Genomic DNA, 15,800 nt, shown 5'->3' on the forward strand with positions numbered 1-15,800 from the left:
TTCAGATTGCTGTTGTTTGTTGATAACTTTTCTGCACCAATTGGTAATAATGCTAGTTCTGATCCCCATGGGCTACACCAATTGCATTTCAACTCTATGGCTGTCAGCAATTGTAAGAATGCAGTAGTGTTGGTGAAATAGAAGCAAAATGATGGATTGCCATTGAATTTGGTCCAAAATATTGTCGATTGACATAGAAATTCAATACCTAGCATTGAGATCAACCTATGAACAGAAACACAGCAGGAGAAAGTAGACCAGAAGCATCTAGAGCTGGAAATCCTAAAGAGGTGAAAAAGGCAAAGCACTAAGAAGAACCAATGGGCATCAATAGGAGTTGGATGAGAATTCATTTCTACAGTTGAGCACAGCACAATCAACCATAAGATGACCAGGCTCGATATCATGGAGGATTCAAGATCAAATTCGTTTTATTGATAAGTTATGTGAAGAATGGTCTCCATCATTCTAAAAATTAAAAAATAAAAATAAAAATAAAAAAATCAATGCAATACATCATGTAGATAAGAAATCATGCAAAACGCAAAACCCACCCCTGCTCATGGAAGGAAGGGAGTAAATACAATTATTTTTTATTTATAAAAGAAAGGGACTAAATACAATTGTTACAAACAAAATAGCTGTCAAAAGGAATTTGACAAATTCCTAAATGCTCCTTTAATTTGAGATCTAAGTAATAAATCACATTCATAGACGCAATTCTCCTCAACTAACCTCAGGATGATGAGAATGCAAACCATGTGATTGGAATCCTCACCAATTATAATCACAGTGAAAAGATTACACATGCTCAAAACCCTAATTATCAATCAAGATCACACATGCTCACCAATTATAATCACAGTGAAAATATTATACATGCTCAAAACCCTAGTTATCAATCAACATACAACGCAACCACAATTAAACCACAACAACACAAAGATCAAAGCAGAACCATAAAATAATTAAAAATAAAAGAAAAAGCACAAGCTCATATAAAGATCCACAGAAAACAGAGTTGAATAAACATCGGATCTGAGATAAATAAATCAAACCACTCACAATTACAAGAAGATACAATCAGTAATCGACGACTTCGGAATCGGTGACGGAACGAGAGTGCTGAACGATGGAGCGTCCGATGGAATTAATCCATTCCTCCTTCTCCTTTTCGGAATCAGCGATGAAATACAAGGTTTCGGTGCTGGTGGAGAGCTCGAAAGAGAATTGCTTGTTGAGGACGTCATCGGCTCCTTTGACGGTAAGGCACGTGCCCACAGGGATGACGCCACGTGGCTTGGAAGCACGTGTGATGTGGGATTCCTTGAACCAGAAGAGCTTGCCTTGTTTGAGAACGAACCAACGGCGTCTCCATGTTTTGATGTATTCGCCTTGTTTGGTGAGCCACCCGGTGCGTTCTGGGTTCGACCAGAACTCGACCCCGGCGGTTAGATCGTTGGTGGCAGTGGTCCCCACCGCCGCTTGCCAGAGGCTAGCCATCATACTTGTGTTGACTTTTCGAGACAGGTTAAAATAGGAGAGCGAGAGTGAAGAGAGATTTTTTTTTTTTTTTTCTTCGTTTCGTTTTTGTCGCTTGCTGTTGATGTTTTGCTGCTGGGTTTTGCGGGGTTGTGGTGGTTTTTGGAGCATTTGGCAAATTGGGGAAAGTAACTATTTTGCTAAGGTGCGCTGGGTGCGTTGTCGACAGAAGGGTTCCATTGTATCTGGGTCTCATTTTAGATGGGCCAGCATCTCTCCCCATTTACATGGGCCTCTTATTTTTCTCGCCTCATTTTTTATGGCCTTCTCCCTCTCTCTGTCTCCCCATTTAATATGAGCCTCTTCTTAGATGGGCCTCTCTCTCTCTCTCTCTCATTTGCCTGTCATTTTAGATGGGCCTCTATATCTGCTGATTTTATATGGGCCTCACTCTATCTCCTCTATACAAAAGAAAAGTTCCTTGAACAAACCGAAGAACTAGGTTAAGGGTGCATTTGCTAACACATTGCATTAATTAGGGATGCAACTCGGGCTGATTCTACGGGTTGAGCTTTTACCATCAAATCGGGTGTGTTTGGGTTGATTTCAATTCATTTATAGCAAAAGTTAAACCCAACCTGACCCAAGTTGCACCCATACTGACCATAAAGGTGAGATCAGGGGGAGCGTGTGTTGAATATTGATGGCCAACAAAGAGACTTCGGGATGTAAGATCGTCAAAAGGTGCAAAGTCATTATGATCAAAATGACCAGACAGACTTCTAGGAATCTTTTCAACTAGATTTTTTTAACTTCCAATTATTTCGCCATTCAACTTTAATTCATTGAATATTGTATAATTATGCTTGAACTAATCATCTACACTTTCTAAATCAGACATCTCTAAACTTTCAAATTGTATTCTTAGTTTGAAGACATGTACTTTACGGTTTCTCCTTTTTAAATTTCATTCAAAGATTTTCATGCTTCCTTCGCAGTAGTGGCACCTTTTAAAAAAAAAAAAAAAAAATACTTCCATCTATGGGATGAAGGGAAAGAATACATTCTTATCCTTTTTTCACCCTACTCTCCTTTACTGGCTATGTTTGGCTGTGCGGGGTGGCTCGGAGAGTAGTGGCATAAGAAGTCAAAAGAGAAGAGACAAGCATAGAAGATGTCTAGAATTACCACCCGGAGAATAGTGGTAAGTAGTGTTTGGTTGTGCGCTAGTCTTCTCGGAGAGTAGTAAAAAAGTAGGGGTGTCATTACCAATATAGAGAGTGAAGAGAAAGATCAGAAAGAAAGAGATAGAGGGAAGAGAGAAAAGACAAAATCTTTTCCACTATTCTTTTACCAAAATTTTACCATTTTGATAGAATTTGGTTGTAAGATGAGTAGGGGGACATTAGTGCCACATAAGCGCCACGTGGGGAAAAAAGCAATTATGATGTTTCACATGTGTTGAGTGGTCAAGTAGAATTTCATTCCAATTTTGACAACCAAACAAAAAATCGGCATTCACTGACATTTGAAATTCCAATGAATGCCGAGCGTTCGTGCAACCAAACATACCCTGAATTCTTTTGAATCGGAGAATGGGCATTAAGGGCTTGTTCATTTGCAAGTTCTAGACAACTATTTCAACAGTTTCTCTTACCAACGGTAGAACTCTCTTACTAATGTCAACAATAAGAGATACTCACACTAACAAAGAGATTTTATTTAGAAAATACATGGAAGCTCACACTGAGATATATAATCTCAGTTTTAACTAGGTCTAAACTCAGCGACATCTCTAAGAAAAGTACATATTATATAGACTTATTGACATAATAGATCATTATTTTTTTAAGAGATCGAAGACACAGAAAAATATGGAACCTTATGCCATCTCACTTTTCTCAGTACTTCAAAAGAACGTTAAATTCATCTAGTGTCCATAACACAAATCTAAGAGGATTATATACTTATTAGTTGCACTATTATGATGTGGTACTCATGACATAAGGTTTAGGTTTACTTTAAAGTCAAGACAGCTTCTAAGAGTATCAAGGCCTCGTCATGATAGATGGTTCTCTAAACCTTTAGCTTGATTATAGGCTAAATAATATTGGAGTGTCCAATGGTCACTTCTCTCAAAGAAAGTGACCTGCTTCGACACGTATTCCATCAAAGACCCACCAGAGATCTAACTTATTTGAAACTACTCGAAGAATCAAAAAGGAATTAAGAAGAAACTATTTTTTTTGACGAAAAATCTCATGTCAAGATAAATCTATGTAGATTTTTTAAATGAAAACTATTGAACCCTTCTCATCCAATATCACATGCCCCATGCTATTGAGTCTATCAATGAATGAGTCTATACATTCAAACTTCAAAGTCTCCAAAAATATGAACGAGATATGGCCAAAGAATAAGAACTTAGATTTTTCTATGGCATTAAACCAATGTCAAGGGATTTGCTAGGGACCATTCCATAAAGCATTTATCGGGGGCTCACTTTTCAACAGATTTTGTCTAATTCATTTAATTTATTTGAGGTGGTTGCAATCTCATGCAACTGCCGGCCCACGAAATGCTTTCTGTGATGTTTGCTGCAATGTTTTGATGTACTCTCCCTGTTTGGTGAGCCAGCCAGTACGTTCTGGGTTCTACCAGAACTTGACCACGGCGGTTAGATAGTTGGTGGCAGTGGCCTGTCGCGGCGCGTCAAAGGCTTGTCATCTCCCTTGTGTTTTTCTAGTTGTGACGAAAGAGGGATTGAGATGTGAGAGAGACAGAGGAAAGGGTTTTTTTTTCTTCTTTTTCGTTGTTGTCGCTCGCTATCAGTGTTTAGAAATGCAGATTTGATGAGGAATTCGGCTAAGAAAAATTCTTGTCGACTCGGCATGGACGTGTCGAAGAATACGGTTGACGCGATTGACGTGGTCATAATTTGGGAGAATTAAAGGAGTTTATTCACTATGTAGAGTAAAATGCAGAATGCGGATGTGGTGCAGCAGACTGCGGCCAAGGTAAAAAGGAGTCGACTCGAGCGAGTTCCTTGCCGAGTCAAGGAGTTTTTAAACATTGCTCTCTATTATTGTTTTGCTGGTAGCTTTCGGGGGTTGTGGTGGTTTTGCAGCATTTGCCTGTGTTTTTCTAGACCGACGGGACTTTTCTATGCGAAGGACAGACATGTACGGCTGGAAGTCATCTTTACAAGTGTGGAAATCTAGCTTCACTTGGGTTTTGCTTTCATTGACCAAGAATAACAGAGGCAAAATATATATATAATATCATGACAATATATATATATAATATCATGACATAAATACAAGAGATCTTCTTGCCCAAATAAACTTGCCGTCTAGCAAACCTTTTAGTTTATCTTCGTTAAAGTCAAGATGCCATGCTGTAATGCCCATCCAATATCTTTCACTACCATTTAAATTGAGAGTCCCACCAGTCTGGAAGTCATAATTTTATGTGTCTAAATCTACCTTCATTGTTGGGTCTGGCTTTCATTGACGAAGACCAAAGGGACAATATCTAGATTCCTTTAGGGACTGTTCAGTTGCACGTAGGAAACAGAAAGGAAAAGGGAATGACGTGGCAAAAGGAAACGGAAAGGAAAAGAAACTGCTAAGAAAGCAGTAAGATTGCGCATTCAGTTGCCAGGAAACGGAAAAGAAACAGTAAAGAAACAACAGGAATGTGCATTCAGTTGCCAGGAAAACGGAAAAGAAACATCACAGAACAAACCACCATCATAAACAAGACAAACACAAACAATCCATCCATCCATAAACCCTCCCTCCATAAACAACCCATCCATCCACAACCCATCCATCCACAAACCATCCCTCATAAAACCACCCCTCCATAAACCATCCCTCCACAAACCATCCATCCACAAACCATACCACCACAAACCATCCATTCATCCAATTACATGCAAGCACATCTACCTAAAATACATTTATCTACCACATGGAAGGAAAAAAATTAACTATGAATATTAATTACCTTGCAAATGATAGAACAGTTCTTGAAGAGGAAGCTCAAATGAGGATACCAACCACCTACAAAACCATACCAACCAAGTGTTTCTTCATCAATGGTATACCCAGATACCTTCTTCTCTCTTTACAGATTAAAAAGAAAAAAACAATCCCATGTTATTTTACAACACTTTTATATATGAGGTCAGCAGCAAAAAATGAGCATAATCAGGGCAGAGCCCTTCATTTTTTATCCAAGGACAACAATTTTTTTAATTTTTGAACAGGTTGTTGTTGGACAAAATATCAAGGAGACTTTACAGTTGATTAAAAAGAAAAAAAATCCCATGTTACGTTTTTACAAAACCAGAAACCCATAAACCAAAAAAAACAATCCCATGTTATGTTTTTTAACAGGTTGTTGTTGGGGGTTTTTGCAAAACCAGAAACCCATCCACAATCTAAATAAAAATTTAAAACAATGGCAAACAAAGATTGGGATTTTTTTGCAAAACCAAAAACCCTAACCCCAATCTAAATAAAAATTGCAAACAATGGCAGACAAAGATTGGGGGTTGCTTGCAAAACCGGAAACTCTAACCCCAATCTAAACAAAAAAAATCAAAACAATGGAAGATAAACAGATTGGGGGTTTTTGAAAAAATAGAAAAGAAAACATGGCAGAGAGGGAGAGAGAGCAAGAGAGTAGAGAGAGCAAGAGAGGAGGCGGGAGGAGAGAGTACCGGCGAGGGACGGCTGCCGGCGACGAGCGAGAGGGGAGAGAACCAACAGCAGATGGGAGCTTCTAGGGCTTCCTTTTCTCTTTTTCCGTTTGAAAAAAAAAAACGGGATGCATTAGTCGCGGAAAATGCCTCGAATCTGTGTGTTTTGGTTTGATTTTTTTTCTCGGAAAGGGCTTAGACACGTAGATATTACGGATTCCACGTAATGCGTATCTTTTCCGTGCGCTTTCCGAATCCGCCCAACAAAACGTCGCTTTTTGAGTGAATCCACGGAAAATGGGCTCCTTTTCTTTTCCGTTTCCAAATCCCATGCTCAACTGAACAGGCCCTTAGATTTTTCTTTCCTCCAACATCATCCAATATATGCATAACATAAGGACATGAACAACACTCCCTGCATTAACTCACAAGACAACCCAAGTCAAAGAAAACCTAGAACCATAGGTTTATGATACAATTTTTGACATTTTAGTTTTACCACAGGTTTGTAATACAAAGTGAAAGTATTAACATTTAAGTTTTACCACAGGTTTATGATACAATTTTTGACCAGATTTAAAAGGCTTATTGATTAAGTTAGATTTGGTTAGGCTTTAAGAATTAGGACACCTTTTGGGATAAAGATAAAAGAATATTTTTATGAAAAGTGTGTTCCATAATTTGGTCACAACCAGGAATCGTAACTTCAGTTAGTATATGCTGGTGCGATTTCTGTTAATAATTTCAATACACTTGCTCATAGTATTTGCATCATGTTAGCTCCCTCTTGTTTGGGAATTTTTTTTCTTTTTTATTTTTTACATATGAACAAATTCTAATTGGTCCATAGAATATTAGATAAAAAAATAGAAGCGACCAAGAAACATAGTAACATGCAAGCAGACACTCACCAAATCTCCATTGTCAAATCTCGACACATAGATAAAAACATAGTAAATTGGACAAGAAAAAGGAAAGAACATTGCTGAATTAACAAAACAATGCATTAGAGAAAAAACATTTACATCACTGGCACAATTCCTGATTCAATCGGCAATCTTACTCAATTAAGCCAACTTGGGTTAGAAGAAAACAACCTGCAAGGTAGCATACCTTCAACCATTGGTAACTGCCAAAATCTTACACTCTCGATGCTTGCTCAAAATAACCTTAATGGAACGATACCAAAGGAAGTTATCTGCCTTTCTTCCTTACCAAAATTACCCAACCCATCTCAAAATTCCTTGCCTGGATACCTCCCTTGGGAAGTGAGTGATTCAGACAAATTAGGGATGCTGGATGTTTCTGAGAACAAATTGTCCGGTGAAATTCCAATTACCCTTGGAAAGTGTCAAACCTTGGCAGAACTTTATATGCAAGGGAACAAATTTGAAGGAGCTATTCCTCCATTTTTTAGTTCCTTAACAACTATTGAAATTCTTGATCTTTCAAACAATAACTCCTCAGGGAACATTCCAAATTATCTACAGGGGTTTCATTCTATGAATTATCTTAACTTGTCTTTCAATAATCTTGAAGGTGTAGTACCTAAACAAGGTATCTTTAGAAATGCCGGTGCTTTTTCAGTCATCGGAAATGAGTCTTTGTGGTGGTATCCTAGAATTGCAATTACCTGCATGCCCCATCCTAGCTAATGAGAAACAAGAAAAATCTCTTGTTTCTAGAGTAATCATCCAAATAATGAGTTCAGCTTTATGTTTTATTTTCTTGTTGTGTTCCATTTCCGCTCTTTATTGGATAAGAAATTCAAGGAAGAAGCCATCTCCCACATCTTCTATGGAGGGTCGGCATTTGAAGGTTTCTTATGCAGAGCTCTTTGAAGCAACCGATGGGTTCTCTTCAGCCAATTTGATAGGTGCAGGAAGCTACGGATCAGTGTATAAGGGAGTTCTTGAACCCGATGAGAATGTTGTTGCTGTAAAGGTCTTCAACCTTCAATTACATAGATCTTCCAAGAGTTTCATGGCCGAATGTGAAGCATTAAGAAACATTCGTCATCGGAATCTTCTCAAGATCATAACTTGTTGTTCAAGTATGGATTTTAGAGGAAATGACTTCAAAGCTCTTGTGTTTGAGTTCATGAAGAATGGGAGTCTAGAGAAGTGGTTGCATCCAAACATGAATCGACGACGTCGATTGAACCGCTTTCATTAAGAGACTAAACATAGCAATTGGCGTGGCTTCTGCGTTGGATTATCTTCAAATCATTGTCATATGCCAATTGCTCACTATGATCTGAAGCCAGGCAACATTCTTCTTGATGAAGACATGAATGCCCACATGGGTGATTTTGTGTTAGCCAGATTCCATTCAAGGATCATTCCTGAGTCCTCCAAAGAACAAAGTAGCAAGATTAGATTAAAGGGAACTATTGGCTACATCGCTCCTGGTAATAGTTTTACTAGTCTTTTTTCATGCCTTTTACTTTCAGATGAGTGTGAAATATTTCACAATTTAAAATGGAAAATATTCCTAAATGTTTTGGATTTTGAGATTATTTTGAGTCCCATACTGATTATTGGACTCAAAATTTGTAAGTATTTGTGAGTTCTTCAAATACTTACGAAATTTCTCAAAATAATTGAGAAATTTTGAAGAAAAATTGAGAACCTATAAGGAAACTAACCAAACACCTCCCTTGATTAAAATTTCTTTTAGAAAAAAACACAAAATTTTGGGTTATTATTATAAAGGCATTGTAGCTTAATTTGCCCCCTAAATTTATCCATAGTCGTTAGATTCCCATCTACTGTTGGACGATATACGGAATTGAAACTGGGCCCACTCTCAAAATGTCATTTCTTACACTGCACTCGTTGATCCCTGCTTGGCGACAATACAATGGTAGGAGAGAAACCCAATAATAAGGTGATCCATAATTGTTTAACAGGGTTGCGAGTGGGGCAAAGTTGTGTTCCCTTTTTCTTTTCTTTTTTGTTAACGCGGTACATGAGGCACTTTGTGGGGATGGAGTTCCAACATTTTGGTGGAACACCACTTGTATGGCCTGTTGGCTTTTGGTCCGTCCAAAATAGTAGTTTCACACCAGATCAACGCACAACTCACCACGAAGTTTCATATTTATTATTTAAGATCGACTAGACCCTATTATAAAATAAACAATAGTAGCATTTCTATTTTACCAAAATGTTGTCCATTGTTTAATCTTTATTGGCTTCTATATTTTGGGTCTTAGTGTACTAAGGAGAGGGTAAGAAAAGTAGGAGAAATTATATGGTGGCCGACCGTCAAGTCCCTTGTAGGTGGTACGATGGAAGTACCATCCTTGATATTTGATCCAACAGCAGCCTCTTAAGATTGGTCTGCTATTGGATCAAATATCAAGAGCGGTACCGCTACCATGGTATATGACGGTTCGTACACCGTATAAAAACTCTTAATGTGAATAATTTTAATAATTATATGAAAATGACGGGTGATTTTAGTATTTATTTGAAATGGGATTTGCTACGGACTTTTGCAGGATGGCATTTCGCGGCTGGCTTTGCCTGTAGAGCAGTCACCTTAACTGAATTGAATGAATAAGAAAAATTATATTGAAAAGTGAAGTTACTGCTCACTTTTCACTTTTCACTTTTCACTTTTCAGTTGATTCTGTCTGATTTATTTAAGTCAACTGAGGTGACTGCTCTCACATGCAACAGCCGGTCCCTGAAATGCCTTATGTGATGTTATCTAGCAAATCCCTCGTATGTATTAATAATTTAGTCAAAATAAATCTAATTTTTTAAAGCAAAATGTTAGAGTCTCTTCATTGTGATGGTCCCTAGCAAAGCCCATGTTTGTATTAGTAATTTAGTCAAAATAAATCTATTTTTTTTAAAAGCAAAATCTTAGAGTCTCTTTCTTCGCCTCCTTTTTGTTTCATCATGATCAACCCACGTCTCTACTTATTTTTAAGATAAAAACAAAACAGAACAAACTAAAAAGGATATGAATAATCTAGCAGCCCTTCACACACCTAAAACCAAATAACCTCTGTAAGACTAAAAAGTTGAAGATTAACTTGGGATGGGCCCTGCATATTTGAATTATGTGTTGTAACATTGCGCCTTAATTCAAGTTGTCTGGCTGGCTATACTCCCATCATGTAATGAAATTTCTTTAATTTTTCTTCCGGCAATTCTTTTGTGAAAATATTCGCCAGTTGATTTTCAGTATTGCAATGCTTTTTATCTAATTTTTCTTTTGTTGTGATTTCTTGATTGAAATGGTAACAAATCTCAATATGCTCGGTCCTCCCTTGATGAACTGAATTAATGGTCAAAGCAATGAAATTCAATTGCATTTCAGTGTAATGAAACCTTGTCCATCTAATAATTGATTGACAATAAATATTGGCTTTTGTTTTATTAAGCTGAATCGGTTCTATTTAGTCCATAGTTTGTTCATTCTCCAGCTCTCTCCATACTACCAAGATTTCTAAATATGAAGAGAACATTCAGTTGTCTTGAGGAAAATTTCCTCTTTTTCTTTCCAAAATCAAATCTTTCTTTTTCATAACAATAGTATAAGAGCTAGATGTGTGAAATTGCAGAATATGGGACAGGTGGTCGCATGTCTATGGAAGGAGACGTGTATAGTTTTGGGATTCTTTTATTGGAGATATTCACTGGAAAGCGCCACATTGATGATATGATTAAGGATGGCCTAACCCTTCACAAATTTGTTGAGACGGCTTTGCCTGAACGACAAATGGAGGTTGTTGACCCACTCCTTTTAAAAGATGAGGAAGAAAGAGCTACAAGTAGTACGTGCTGGAAATGACGGAGATAAGATAAGTCGATTGCAGGAGTGTTTGACGTCTATATTGAGGATTGGAGTAGTGTGTTCTGCGGAATCACCAAGAGAAAGAATGGAGATGGGAGATGTTGCAAAGGAAATGAATGTGATTAGAGACATATATCTTGCTGTTCGGATCCAAGGGGAGAGACGAAATAGGGTGTCACTGCTCGGTGAAGGTCCATCTTACCTCTCTAATTATTGAGATAATTATTGAAACAAAATGTTTTTTAAGAGTGTATAATTTTCTTTTGTTCTTATTGGGGTGATTCTTTCCATAGAATGCCTACATGCATGATATCTTTCCTGTATTTCTTTGAGACAATTAGAAGTTTTTTTTTTAAGTTTGAGTTGTAAGTTTGTGACTTAATATGAGATTTTATTTCTATTGTGGTTAATGCTATTACACCTATCATAACAACATTCTTCTCAAATCTTAAAACTCTTCTCAAATCTTAAAACTGATGAATGGTTGTAACCATTCAAAAAATATTTTGGTTTTCTCAATTTCATCTTAGCCACCTTGATCTGCATGCCGTGTCTTGGACCCATCTGGTAGCCACCACCGGTGCACCTCAAGAAACACAGAGATGGCAAAGAAAGAAATAGTTCAGATTCTTAAGCACAAAAAGCTAATATTTGAGCTTTGGGACAAAGAAAAAGAATATTTTTATGAAAAGTGTTTTCCATAATATTGTCACAACCCAGAAGCATACCTTTTGTTAATATATATAGGGAAAGGTGTGCGTACTCGGTCGAGTAGATAAGCTTATCTACTCGGTCGGGTTAAAAACAGTGGGGACCCACATTTTTGGGGTGATCCAAACCATTCATTTGAAAGGCCCTTACCTAGATAGGGTGTCCACAAAAAATCAGCCTCATAGGATCATCCTAACTCATGCAACAGTGAAGGGAAAAATGGGGAAAAATGGACAAACACAGCTTGTCCACAAATCTGCCCATTTTCCCCTCCACTGTTGGATGGGTTAGGATGATCCTATGGGGCTGATTTTTTGTGGACACCCTATCTAGGTAAGGGCCTTTCAAATGAATGGTTTGGATCACCCCAAAAATGTGGCCCCCCACTATTTTTAACCCGACCGAGTAGATAAGCTTATTTACTCGACCGAGTACGCACACCTTTCCCATATATATATATATATATATATATATATATATATATATATATATATATATATATATATGTTGGTGCAATTTCCCTTAGTAATTATGATACACTTAATCATAGTATTTGCCCCAACTAGTTTGGGACGAAGGCTTAGTTGAGTTGAGTTGAGTATAGTATTTGCATCATGTTAGCATCCTCTTCTTTGAGATTTTATTTGTTTTTTATTTTTACATGTGAACATTTATTAATTGGTCCATTGGATATTATTTCATTTTATTTGATTGGCAAAATTAAAATAAGCTTCTACCATTATATGCAAGCCATACAAAATTATCATCAAGTTGAAAAACAAGCATAAATAGTATAGTGATTGGCTTTTGAAAACAATCATGAAGGTAAAAAATTGCACAAGGCACATAAATGGTTTTGTTAACCTATGACTCCTCGACACTGTACATCCCATCCACTTGTGGATGATGCTACAACTTCTCTTCATGAACTCAAAAACTAAAGCCCTGAGGTTATTGCCTTAAAAACAGTTCAGCAGGACAATAAGATATTGTTAAGATTCCAATGTCAAATATTTCTCAATTATTTAGATTCAAAACTAAAGAACCTCGAAGGTTAAGTGACTTAAAAGGAATCCTCTATAGATAGGAGGGTTGCCATCATCCTATGGAAATGATTTTGGGGGAACAACCTATTTACGTTGTGGCCCATCAAACGGACATCTTGGATCATCCTATGGTGTGGACCGTACACTTTTCGAAAAATATGGGTGGGACTACAATTGTGCCTTAATGTTACTGTACGACCCACACCATAGGATGATCCAAACCATCCATTTGATGGGCCACAACCTAAATAGGTTGTGCCCCAAAAATCATTTCCATAGGATGATCACAACCCTCCAATCTATAGAGGTTTCCATTATATGCAGGTTCTCTTTAGAACGGAGGGCTAGGATCATCCTATGGAAATGTTATTTTGGGGCGCAACCTATTTACGCTGTGGCCCTGGACGGTTTGGGTGTAGGGCCTACCTTGTTCAAAGATATCAACAAATTAATTGTTGGACCCACTAGCTGTTTATGTTGCCCGATTTAAATGGCTTATTGATTAAGTTAGGTTTGGTTAGGATTTAAGAAGGGAAATGATATTTTCCTCCTCTGACGGATAAAATCAACGCCCCTCCCCCCCGAATGTCATTTGTTAATGCCCTGGTTGGTCTTTGGGGAGATCATCGGAAGATGATCTTCCGAAGTTATGCCCAAGATAACTTCTAGACATCATTATTGCTTTTTTTCTTATGTGGTGGCAATGACTCTCCCCCTAATCTTCTCCCCTTTTTTCACCAAAATGGTGAAATTTGTGTGGGGAATTAAGAGAAGATTTCGTCTTATTCTCTCTCTCTCTCTCTCTCTCTCTCTCTCTCTCTCTCTTCACCCCTATATTTTGGTAACAAAACCCTACATCTTCCACTAATCTTCTTGCGCAACCAAACACTACTCACAAATCTTACTCCTAATCTTCTCCCCATCTTCCATGCTTGTCTAATTCTCTTTAACTTCTTCTCCTCCTAATCTCCCAGCCATCTACAAGCAACCAAACAGAGCATAAATTTTAAAGGCAAACAAAAACGTTAAAGGGGGTGAATTTATCCTCAACAAGTGAAACATTCTCACAGAAACCGTTAAAGGAGGCCGGGAATTTTATCCGTTTAGGGTGGGGGGATAGCATTTCCCTTTTAAGAATTAGGATACCTTTCGGGATTTTCTATGCATAGGACAGACTATTGACCAAGAGTAACAAAGGGACAATATCTAGATTCCATTAGATTTTGCTTTCCTCCGACATCGTCCAACGTATGTAATGCCATATGACCAAGAACAACACTCCCTGCTTTGGCTCACACGACAACCCAAGTCCGTAAGGATCCGCATGAGGAGGAAATGCGTGCTCTTTTCTTTGCATGTATATGATTAAAGGAAGATAGACATGAAATGAAATTGAGAGTAAGAAATTGGTGTATTCATTTGTCACGGGAAGAGCTCCAGCCCAAATGGAGCTACCAGCTAAGATTCTTTGTTTCTTCTCGTCATTTATCCTCTTTGCAAATCTCATCTTTTGCAGTACTGCGTCCTTGCTAGGAAACGAAACTGATCGAATGTGTTTGCTCGCCTTCAAGGATGGGATAAAATTACGGGTGGCAATCCAACCGAACCGATCCGAAAATTCAGTTTCGGTTTGCTAAAACCAAACCGATTCAAAATTCAAACCAAACCGAAACTGAATCGTTGCCCCTGATTTCCAATGTTTATGAGTAAGGGGTGGTGAAATTGGCCGAACCGAACCGAGCCGAAAATTCAAATTTTGGTTCAGTTTCAGTTCGGTAGAACCAAACCGATTCAAATTTTGGTTTGGTTCGGTTTGGGGGTCAAACCGAACCGAAACCGAACCGTTGCCACCCCTAGATAAAATTGTTGGGGTATTTTCAAAAATATCATTTTAAAATTACAAGTATTGCCTGATTTATTCAAGAAAAAAAATGATTGGGTATATTAGTAAGTATTATGATTTTCTATTAAAGGTCAGGGGTTCAAGTCTCAAGAGCATTACTTTTGTCTTACGTCGCTCCTCATTCTGGGTGATATCAACCATCGAAGAGAAATCCCATACAATGGTTCAAATTTAGGGGTGTCAATGGATCCACTTCTGATCGGATCCACATATGTCCTAGTCTCGATCTATTCAAATCCCTTATCAGTCGGATCGGATTCAGAGTGTTCTTTGGATCCTACTTCTTGTGTTCCGGTCACAATCAATTTCAAACCGGACCGTCCATCGGAGTGTCCTAGTAGGTCCTACATACAAAACAACAAAAACTCTCAGCCTTCTTCATTTGAAATGAACTCTTAATCTTCTTCAATTCAGAAAAGAATTAGTCACTATATCTAATAATAACCCATGATTTTGATGAAGAAAAGGATTTATTGTTGAAAAGAACTCCAATCTTCGAGGCTGCGCGATGATCAAACTTTTGAGTAGCTAATCCTTGTTGAAGGTGAGTGGCAAGTTTACAGGAAGAAAAAACGATTGAGGATAGGAAGAGAAAAATATGCCTGGAAAAGGGGGAAGTTGAAAGTTGTAGGCCAAGTAATATTTAGTTCATTTTTATGAAAATACCCCTCCTTTAAGTATTAATATAAGAAATATTTTGAGGGTATTTTAGTAAAAGGATTTCGGATCGTGACTATCCATTGAATTTTTTTGCCATGTCTTGATCATGATCCAAAAATTTTCGGATCTTACGAAGATGATACATAATATGTCCATGGATCCTTCTCATGTGCCTAGCTCCCATTTATTAAGGTTTGGATTCGGACTGTCCATGTTGTGTTCTTTTTCATAATCATGTTGTGTTCCTATTTGATCATTTGAATCTCCATACCATCTGATCATTCATTATACCAATTCTTCCAACAATTTAAAGATTTTTTTATCATTCTCTATTTGGGGGATACATTGTGTATTTGGGTGCAAAGCTATATGATCAACACGCTTAATCAAGTATGCGAGTAATCAGATCAAATTGGCTTCGAGATTCAACCCAATGAGAATCATTAAGTGAATGATGAATTTTTGCTAGAATCTAATA

General features: G+C 37.6%; 2 pseudogenes; one reads left to right on the forward strand and one right to left on the reverse strand.

Moving 5' to 3' along the window:
- Nucleotides 1-948: 948 nt before the first annotated feature.
- LOC143851011 (pleckstrin homology domain-containing protein 1 pseudogene) lies at nt 949-1,642 on the reverse strand (annotated as a pseudogene).
- Nucleotides 1,643-8,425: 6,783 nt separating this feature from the next.
- Nucleotides 8,426-10,999, forward strand: LOC143850374 (putative LRR receptor-like serine/threonine-protein kinase At3g47570 pseudogene; annotated as a pseudogene).
- The last annotated feature ends 4,801 nt before the right edge of the window (nt 11,000-15,800 follow it).

The sequence above is a fragment of the Tasmannia lanceolata genome, unplaced genomic scaffold (assembly GCF_043159265.1).
Source record: "Tasmannia lanceolata isolate RefF3 unplaced genomic scaffold, GAP_Taslan_0.1 ptg000018l, whole genome shotgun sequence".
Classification (NCBI taxonomy): Eukaryota; Viridiplantae; Streptophyta; class Magnoliopsida; order Canellales; family Winteraceae; genus Tasmannia; species Tasmannia lanceolata.